Source organism: Bacillus rossius, chromosome 13 (assembly GCF_032445375.1).
Source record: "Bacillus rossius redtenbacheri isolate Brsri chromosome 13, Brsri_v3, whole genome shotgun sequence".
In the NCBI taxonomy this organism is placed as follows: Eukaryota; Metazoa; Arthropoda; class Insecta; order Phasmatodea; family Bacillidae; genus Bacillus; species Bacillus rossius.
Genome location: NC_086340.1, coordinates 1,903,482 through 1,913,413, shown reverse-complemented (window position 1 = coordinate 1,913,413; position 9,932 = coordinate 1,903,482).

Below are 9,932 nucleotides of genomic sequence, written 5' to 3'. Positions count from 1 at the left end.
AGACCTCATGCGCCCCAGGGCGTGGTCCGGGGAGACCAGCAGGGCCGAGGTACTGACTCTCCCTCGCCGCCGGCAGGACGAGCTGTCGGCGCCTGACGAGCCCCCTTCAGCCCGCGGCGTCTAACGAGCCCGGGGCGTCGCGACGCCCAATTAGCGCGCCGAGACGTGACTGATGGCTGTTATTGGCGGCGCGCGGCCAGGTCTATTTCCGACCACGGGGCGCCAGCCATCTGGGGGATCAGCCACGCTGCTTGTGACGTCACTGTACACGACACTTCCCTTCCCTTCAACTATCTCAGAGGTATTCTTCTGTTTATCATTTTTATGAGCATTTGTCCATAGTTAGAGACCCGGAAATTTCGCGGATTCATGTAGTCGCAAGCTAGAATGCAAACCTCCACACTGTCGCACTGTGTTCGTGATTGGCACGCAGTTGTTTGGACACGCCCCTCTACGACCGTGAGCCAATGATTACCCAGCTAGGAGAGAAGTAAGCGAATCAGGTAGTGCCAAATAACAAGGATAAAAATGTTCTCGCTAAGAAATCAACCAACGGGAAAGTAAACATGGGTCGAGCACACCTATAACTTTGAATTCTATCCTGAGGCCAGAAGAATCCGCGAAATTTACGGGTCTCTATCCATAGTAGATTATCATCAGCTGTACAAATCGGAACATTATGACCTCCTATAGGAATGTACCCTTTCAATGACTGGCCTTTACTGAGAAATCGTTCTCAATTCAATTCAAACCCTATTTGTGTCAAAAAGCCACGAAATTAGAGTGTTTTGTAAAAAAGCATTAAATCATTTTACCACTACAAAAACATTTTGCAAGGTATGGGATCTAAAAAAAATTCAGAACTTTAATTTTTCATTATAAATGCAAGAAAATTAACTATTTATTATTTTGCTCATAATTGAAATGGTAAATGTGAGCCCAATTTGTACAAATTGTGGTGTTTACAAGGAGGTGCATATTAAAGCTACAATGTTGAAACTACGAAATTTAGCTATTGTTTCTAATGTTGGCTACGTTCATTATTTTCTGATAGCTTAAGCTTGGAAAAATCAAACCCCACCTTCATAAATTTAACTGGTTACTTGCATGCGCCAGTGAAAATCTACTCGCCAAATTAAATAGCACTTAGATTAGGTACTAAGCGGATGAACAGGTAATCTATGTGTGCCAGAACATTAACACAAACAGTCGTCATTTTAATCCGTATGATGTGTAGGTGGATTAAAATATTTAACGTTTTATTTACTGCTCATTCACAGTAACGTCGTTATAGAAAGTCCAATCCATCCAATCGTTTACCTGGGGTTTATCTCGAGGAAGTCTTGGTTTTTGTACCAGGAGACTCAAGACACGGGGACTAGGAGGCGAGTCCACTCGTCCACCCTCACATAGTCTTCTTTGTTCCTCGGTGCCATCCCACAAGTGCTGATCACCCTATGCATAGGGGCAGGCATTTTTCGCGAAAAGATCTGAACACTTATTAGACTGCAACAAGGTATACCCGCACCTGTGGTTTCTTCCTTGTGATTGGCGGCCGCCTGCGAGAGAGGTCGGTCGTTGCCTTGTTCGACCGGGTTACCTTTTACTTCCGCGTTTACTTCCGCGCTGAATCACCGTGATTAGTGTTGCTATAATCGACATGTACCTGGGAGAAACTCGCCCAATCACGAAACACAGACGGCGAAACAGTGTTTTAATCTTCATCTAGTCTCGAAATCTTTTCGCGAAATCTGCATGGCCCCTACCTATGTACCTGTACGCGCACATGTTTGAAGAAAGATGAGCATGACTGAAACGCTGGCTCCTTTCAGCCGGCACTTGATATTCCCCCCGGACATGAGGGAAGAGTAAGTGGAGGACATAGCCCGTCATTTGGAACCGTCGAATAAGGCTAAAGAGACGTGTTATTGGCCACCGAGAGAAGTCCTTAGCCGCGCCGGCCCGGTGCTTGGAGAAGAGATCGGTTGTCCCTGCAGGGCGTCAGCAGCATCCGACAGGACCAGCTCTTGCGGTCGCTCGGGAAACGAGAGAGAGTGGCAAAGGTTAAAGCATCATTTCGAATGTATATGATCGGCCCCCGGGGCGCGGGGAATGCCAAACACACGGGTTCCTGCAGGGAGCCAGTGCACACGAACCCATCCGTGAAAACATCGGGTGCGCTCGCGGTGTGGTTATGTGTTTACGTAAAGTACACGTTGCGCGCGCTGGCCGCGACTTGCCCGCGAACCAGGGGGGAGCCGCTGGAACACACAGCACGCGCTCGGCAGGAGAGGGCGGGGCCATGCCGGTCGAACCACCAATCAGTACCCCCGCGCGCTGCGATCACGAGGGCTCGTTTACATTAGGCAAACAGTGGCGGGCTCGGAGGTTCGAATAACGAGCGCGGGCGCGCGCTCCCAGAAGGTACCACTTCCGTATGGTAAACAAATGCGCGGGGGGAAGTCTCGTCGTGACGGGCGCCGGTGGCGGTCCCGCGCGGCGTGGGTGCGAACTGCGAGGACACGCCCCCTTGCCGACCACGTGACCTGTCGGGGTCCCGCGCAGTCCTGTGCTGCTGCTGCTGTTGCTAACTTGGCCAGTCTCGTCGAACCACTTGTCAACCCGGTTGGGACGCCTCGCAGCTCAGCAGCCAGTGAACAGGCGCTGTTTGCCCGAGTGTGCACAGGGTGAAGTCTCATCTCGGAGGTCACTGACCCCGCACTTTTTTTTTTTACAGTCTCCAACAATCACGCACGCTGAACCGTGTTAAAATAACATTGTTTCAATGCAAGAGATCAAATACGTTGTTTTATTGTGTTGCAACAATTTTTTTTTTATTTAGAAAAACTAAATTGATATTTTTTTTTAAACTAAAGATATATTTAATCATTTAATCCTAAAAACTCTCATTGTTGAGGCAGCTAAATTTTTCTTTGAACAAAATGTATTGTTACGAATGTGAGCAAGGCCACGACATGTGCAGGTGCAGAGCTGGCTGGCGACTGCCGCAACATGATATGTGCCGCGCGCGCCTGGAAAATAACAAGGATTGTCGCTTTCCCCCCTCCTTCCCACCACTCCCCGCGCGGCGCCCTGCCTTTGACACGTAACTGAAACCTGACAGCTGCGGAGTTACGCGAGCCGCCAACACGTGTTTCGAGAGATTTCTACCGTCGCGTCGGGTCGGCGCGGAATGACGCGACTGGCCCCGGCTACGCTCGCGAGTTCTGGAAATGGCGGCTGATAGATAAAACGAGGACGGCGGCCTCGAGGGAGTTCAGTTCAGAGAGAGAGAGTTCAGGCGGGTGCATTCCCGCAGCAGAGGTTCCGGGGCGATAGTGCCGCGGGTGCGGTAGAGTGGCGAAGTCCTTGGACGAAGGTTCCAGGGCGAAGAGTTCAGTTCCGGGCGATAGTGTCGCGGCGGAGTCCCGAGCGAAGTTGTGAGCGAGGCGTCGAGCGGATCCTCGGCGAAGGCAAGTGCGTCGGCGGCGGCGGAGTGCGGTGACGGAGTCCCGCGGTGGAGATCCACGAGGGGTGCTGCGGCGAGAGTTGCGCCAGATGTGCGGCCCAGCGAGGCGTGTGGAATAGGGGAATAGACATTTCTTTAAGTGTAATTAATTATTTGCCATTTTAGAAGATTATTTGTAAGTGATATAAGTAGTGGCAATAAATAAAACTGTGAAGTGTAATAAAATCTTTAATTGGGCTATACTTTACGAACCCGCGGTAAATCGTGACAATATATTCAAATAAACTATCTGTATCTATTTCGCTAAAACCAACAGCTAGTTGAGACACACATACTCCCCCGTGGTGCAGGACTTGGGAAGAGACGCTATCCTGTTCCGCCAATGGGATACCTCCCTTGGTGTGAAGAGACCAATCAGGCATGGGGATGCATCCAAACAAATACAGCAAAAAAAAAAAAAAAATCTCGCCTCACAAATTCGCTACTGTGAGGTTATCCACTCTGTGTCGAGCGCCAGAGTGCAACCCACTCTCCGTTGTGCATGCGAGGGGGGGGGGGGGGTGGACAGAGTAGCCGAAACACGCTTGTTTGTTTCAGAAGTTTTTATGCCATTAAAATTATTAAAGTTCAATTTCGAATATTTGCCTTTGTAAAGGCACAGGTCACGCTTTAATAAATCACCTAAGTCTAAGAATAACATAGTGTTTATTGACAGGTATATCACAGTTGTAGTTATTCCAAAAAATTAACCAACTAAAACTTAACGAAGATGATTTTTTTTCAAACGATGGAAAACTTATTTGAAAAAGCTGTTTTGGAAACAAGTTTCCTTCCTCCGCCCCCCTTGATGCAAGGCTGTACGTCGCCCCGCCAGAACAACGGGACTCCAGGCTCATAGCGGAGCCCGAGTCACTGGACGGGACTCAGAGCTCATAGAGTGTGTCTGTAGCCTTCTCTAGCACAGAATCCAGCTGTGCCAGCCTCAAGGTCGACCGTGTGTCGTTGTAGCCTAGCTCAAATACGCCATTGCTGGGTTCGTCTGTTTGTCGCGGTGCTGTCCAAGGTGGTTTGTGTCTTTGTTTACTGTGTTTGTTGCACTTATCTCGTCCATGTCAGCCCTTTGTGTGTCCATCTATGTTGTAACTTTCTCTAGATAATTACTTATAGGTAGGGACTGGAAAAGACTCCACGATTCTCTATGTACTCGGGCAACTATCACCTGGTCATTGGCTACCGACTTGGGACACCTGTTTACTGCAATTCTTATGATTCGATACTTCTTTTGTTGAGTGTTTGCCATTGGCTCAGAGTCCTTCAGGTAAATTGCGGTCCAATCACTGACGCAGCATTAAGCTAAACGAGTTTGGATTCCAGCCTGTCTCGAAAGGAATCCGCGAATTTTCCCGGTCTCTACTTGTAGGGTATTTTATGTTTATTCATATTTTTAACTTTTTATATTGGCTGTTATAATGTACTTTTTTATATAGATATATTTGCATTCTCAACCGCATTTCACCCCTTTACGACTTATGTACCTACGTCTATTGATTACCAAGCCTTATCGCGAAGAACGAGTGCCACCTTAATTCGCACACGCCTTCGCATCAAGAACTACTACTTCAATGCATTTATCATTTCTTTTAATCCTACAGCTTGTTCGTATTATTGGTCACTGGCCATGTCTGTAAGTACCGCATAAAAAATTAATTGCAATCAATTAAAAGGGAAAGGGTGTTTATAAAACATGACAGTTAATTTAAATATACTTAGTTGAGAATATGTTGTTACAAGCCAAATCTTCACGAAATCTACCATTTTTGGTAAAGACGAAAAAAAAAATATTTTTGTTATTTACTTGCCAGAATGTTCGTGAGCAGGCAAACATCATCTCATCCTCATCGTTCTTCAAATTCGCGGCGAAGTTTATCCCACACTCACTTTATTTTTTTTTTTCCACCGCCAGAAGAAACTAAACATTTTCCCCGCTGGTCGGTCTTCCGAGCCGACCCTACATCACGTTAACAGTCAGTTCCCCCCCCCCCCCCACCAACAACTGGGCTCCCGGCATGCTCGCGATAAATTACGGGGTTATGAGAGGCCGGAAGAGCTAGCTCCGAGTCGAGGCAGGGCGACCAGTCGATCAAGTTTCTCTGCAGGTGGTGTGTCTCCCCCTACCCCCCTACCCCTCCCACCAGGAGGCGGCGGGGAAGACAACGCGGTTAGTATGCTAATTGTTTATATTTTTTTTTATGTCCGCGGGGGGTGGAGGGGGGGGAGGCCTGCTGGGCATGGTGTAGGGGGGGAGGGGGGAGGGGGGTGGCGACATCGGCGCCCTCGAGCGAACGCAAGGTACGCCGAGGAGGACACACACACACGCCCAAGAGGCCTCCAGGTCTCTGGTGCTCCCCTGGTGCTCCCCTGGTGCTCCCCTGGTGCTCCCCTGGTGCTCCCCTGGTGCTCACCTGGTGCTCCCCTGGTGCTCCCCTGGTGCTCCCCTGGTGCTCACCTGGTGCTCCCCTGGTGCTCCCCTGGTGCTCCCCTGGTGCTCCCCTGGTGCTCCCCTGGTGCTCCCCTGGTGCTCCCCTGGTGCTCCCCTGGTGCTCCCCTGGTGCTCACCTGGTGCTCCCCTGGTGCTCCCCTGGTGCTCCCCTGGTGCTCCCCTGGTGCTCACCTGGTGCTCACCTGGTGCTCACCTGGTGCTCCCCTGGTGCTCACCTGGTGCTCCCCTGGTGCTCCCCTGGTGCTCACCTGGTGCTCACCTGGTGCTCACCTGGTGCTCACCTGGTGCTCCCCTGGTGCTCACCTGGTGCTCCCCTGGTGCTCCCCTGGTGCTCCCCTGGTGCTCACCTGGTGCTCCCCTGGTGCTCCCCTGGTGCTCCCCTGGTGCTCACCTGGTGCTCCCCTGGTGCTCCCCTGGTGCTCCCCTGGTGCTCACCTGGTGCTCCCCTGGTGCTCCCCTGGTGCTCCCCTGGTGCTCCCCTGGTGCTCCCCTGGTGCTCACCTGGTGCTCCCCTGGTGCTCCCCTGGTGCTCCCCTGGTGCTCACCTGGTGCTCCCCTGGTGCTCCCCTGGTGCTCCCCTGGTGCTCCCCTGGTGCTCCCCTGGTGCTCACCTGGTGCTCCCCTGGTGCTCCCCTGGTGCTCACCTGGTGCTCACCTGGTGCTCACCTGGTGCTCCCCTGGTGCTCACCTGGTGCTCCCCTGGTGCTCCCCTGGTGCTCCCCTGGTGCTCACCTGGTGCTCCCCTGGTGCTCCCCTGGTGCTCCCCTGGTGCTCACCTGGTGCTCCCCTGGTGCTCCCCTGGTGCTCCCCTGGTGCTCACCTGGTGCTCCCCTGGTGCTCCCCTGGTGCTCCCCTGGTGCTCCCCTGGTGCTCCCCTGGTGCTCACCTGGTGCTCCCCTGGTGCTCCCCTGGTGCTCCCCTGGTGCTCACCTGGTGCTCCCCTGGTGCTCCCCTGGTGCTCACCTGGTGCTCCCCTGGTGCTCACCTGGTGCTCCCCTGGTGCTCCCCTGGTGCTCCCCTGGTGCTCACCTGGTGCTCCCCTGGTGCTCCCCTGGTGCTCCCCTGGTGCTCACCTGGTGCTCCCCTGGTGCTCCCCTGGTGCTCCCCTGGTGCTCACCTGGTGCTCCCCTGGTGCTCCCCTGGTGCTCCCCTGGTGCTCACCTGGTGCTCCCCTGGTGCTCCCCTGGTGCTCCCCTGGTGCTCCCCTGGTGCTCCCCTGGTGCTCCCCTGGTGCTCACCTGGTGCTCCCCTGGTGCTCCCCTGGTGCTCCCCTGGTGCTCCCCTGGTGCTCCCCTGGTGCTCCCCTGGTGCTCACCTGGTGCGCGCCCGCAGTCCCTCCGGGCCGTCCAGTCCACGCCAGTGGCGGATCCAGAGGTTCACCTCGGGGGGGGGGGGGGGCACTCTAGGATTCCCAAATAGACAGAGAAAAAAAAAAGTCTTAAATTTACTAAATTTGTATTTAATCTACTCCCACTGCACGTAACATCCAATCATCAACAGATTTTATGATTCTACAAGAAAATTCATTAATTATATTAAAAAAAATATTTTTTTTTTGTTTCAGAAACAACCATTTTTGTCGGCAATATTAATGTAGAAGACAACTGGTTTTTCGGGGGGGGGGGGGGCGCTCTCCCCTGGTACCCCCCCCCCCCCCCCCCCCCTTGGATCCGCCACTGTGTCCACGTCACGTGTCCGCCACAGCCCGGCTGCCATTGGCTTGAAGCACTGTGCACTGCGGCATCACATGTACCTACACGCGTGTGTCCTGGTGTTTTTACAACGCAATCTTATTATGAACATCCATAAATGAAAAAAGGGGGGTTGTCTGTAAAGTCGGTTTACGGACGATAATTTTACGTGATAACGTCATAAGAAAACATCGATGGAAAATGTCATACTTTTTTTTAAATTTTCAAATATTATTTAACAGTTTTTTTGTAAAATTTAATTTAAATAATTCGTGTTAAATATAATCACGAACAATTAGTTAAAAAAAAGCCCGCCTGAACCTGTTTGATATTATAAGTAGAAGATTTTCTCGCGCGGTGGTTGGCCGGTTCTTGCGCGCTCGGCTCAGGCGGAACGTGACAATGAGTCATGTTTTTTTCGTGCGTGCAGCCGGCGTTCATCGATTTATAAGACGTTATCACCTCAAAAAAATTATAAAACTGAACTATAAACTGATATTTTGAGAGCAAGGAACCACTAAACTGCAATAGGATCAGTGAAACGTGTGCAATTAATTCATTTCTTGGATTCTCTGAAATGCATTGATATTTCCCAAGCATTTTAGAAATCAGCCGTTTCACCGATAATTTGTAGTTTTAAAATATTACAGCTTATTACTTAAATTCTAGGCTAACAAAACAAAACGTAAGGCATAACATTTTGTATACAATTCGGTAGCCAAAACCCTCAATACATAAATTTAAACTAAACATGAGAAATATTTATGTCTGCACTGCACTAGCCTTAATCAGTAGCATGATACGTTATTTTAAAAGTTAATATTTAATGTTAATAGCTTTCTTAATAGTACTGACTGTAAATAAAAATATAACTTTAAAACATGTAATTATTTTAATTTTCTAATTATTGTTGGTAGTTATAAATACTATATTTTTAATTTTTTTATTTATTTCATTTTCCTCTTTTTTAAAACTTTGATAGTAATTCACCAAATTAAACAGGAAATTTATCACTCACAATAACAAACTTGTGTGTGAGTGCATCTAGTCACTTTAATCTACTTATAACGGTAGTCTACGTCATGTCAAGAGGTCAACGTTTCCTCGAGTAGTGCGAGCGTGACGGACTTGTATCGCTGTTGCTCTGAGCTCAGGCGAGACCTTCACAAAACACGCTCGCGCGGAGACAAGAACTACCTCGCGTGGGAAATTATGAGGCGATGCGCGCATATATTAGACCCACCTTCCAGCCAACCAAACACCTGCGAATGTTCCCAAAATTACGTTTTTTCGCCACAGTAATATATTAAAAATAGCCAACGTGGATATTAATTTTTTTTTCCAGTGTGCACTTACGCCACTGGTGCTTACGAGCGTCTGTGGACCACGGTGTCAGTGGTGAAGGACGCAGCTGTAAAACTACTTTATTCGCCTCAACAAATTATTTGTTGCGACAAACAAACATATTGTATATATAAGTACGTGTCCTGTTATGACAATGTTGCTGCAAACAAAATATTTTGTTTGGCATGTATATTTATAATTAAAGTATTGGCATTAAAATAATGGAACAACTTCTTACGACAGCTTTTATTGCCGCAAAGAAAAGTTTCTACTGAAAGCTAAACTATTGCAACCGCAAAGCATTATTAATATCTAATAAAGCCAACCAAATCATAGAATTTTACTGGTGATTTCATCGTGGAATTAATTTTGGATTAGTACACTTAAAAAAAAAATGAAACTTTTTTCGCCTGAAAGACGAATCCCGGGCTGGAAAGAGATCAGGTTCACCTCAGGCACATGATTGGGTTTATAAACTTCGCAAGAAACACAAGAACGCAAGGAGGCAACGGCCACCTACGCAAGAAAACTACGGTGGTTTATAAAACACGAAAGTCGCAAGACGCTAGCATTAATGCAACTTTAAATTGTAACTCCAGAAAAATATTTCTCCACCGGACGTTTTTCATAAATTATATATTTTTATGTAAAGGAGTAAAAGTCTTAACAATTGAACTAAAAAGTGTCGTTTGCTTTCACTGTTGTAAAACGTGATCCGTACGATAAAAAAAACTTAGCCTTCATACACGTAACTTCTGCATCTTTCAAAATTTTTTGAACACCTCTGTTCGAATATAGAAGGGAAAACGCAAACCGAAACGTGAGAAGAGAAAAAAGGTTTAGGCCTGTCACACAACGACACGCAAGTGTACACGGGCCCGTACGTATTAGCTCGGCAATGCTCAACTTTTCCGTTTATCTTATTCCG